This window comes from Oncorhynchus masou, chromosome 11 (assembly GCF_036934945.1).
Source record: "Oncorhynchus masou masou isolate Uvic2021 chromosome 11, UVic_Omas_1.1, whole genome shotgun sequence".
Lineage (NCBI taxonomy): Eukaryota > Metazoa > Chordata > Actinopteri > Salmoniformes > Salmonidae > Oncorhynchus > Oncorhynchus masou.
In genome coordinates, this window is record NC_088222.1 from 48590151 (window position 1) to 48590815 (window position 665).

The 665-nt window shown below is 51.0% G+C and overlaps 1 non-coding gene across 1 annotated transcript; it reads left to right on the forward strand.

Moving 5' to 3' along the window:
• Positions 1-281: 281 nt before the first annotated feature.
• Positions 282-357, forward strand: trnaa-ugc (transfer RNA alanine (anticodon UGC)). The gene has a single exon. It is a non-coding gene; the product is annotated as a tRNA-Ala (tRNA).
• Positions 358-665: the final 308 nt, after the last annotated feature.

The window sequence follows — 665 nt, forward strand, 5'->3', positions numbered from 1 at the left end:
AAGGCCTAAAGGGGCTAGCGGACCAAATTGGGCCTCAATTACCAGCTGCAAATACCCAGAGGCGTGCCAATCATTTTCTTCAAAAAATGACAGCACAGGATGATGTGGAAGCATATCTTACCACCTTCGAAAGGACGGCAGAGAGGGAGAAGTGGGCAAAAGAAGAATGGGCAGGGCTTCTGGCACCATACCTGGCAGGGGACGCTCAAAAAGCGGATTTCGACCTGGAGTTGAAATATGCACAGGATTACGATAAACTAAAGGGAGAGATCCTGTGGGAGGGTCCTGTGTGGCTCAGTCGGTAGAGCATGGCGCTTGCAACGCCAAGCGTCGTGGGTTCGATTCCCGCTAGGACCACCCATATGTAAAAGTAGTGGCCCCAGCCGACTTGTAAGTCGCTTTGGACAAAAGCGTCTGCTAAATGGGATATATTATTTTTTATTATATTAGATCCTGACTAGACTGGGAGTGACCGATACCGTGAGGGCACACCACTTCCACCAGTGGTCCTACCGACCGGGACAACCCCCATGAACACAGATGTTCGACTTCATTCATCTGGCATGGAAATGGTAGCGACCAGAGACCCGGTCATCCACCGAGATCGTCGAGACCATCGTACTCAACCAGTTTCAGCGAGGTCTACCCCAAGAAGTGAGACGATG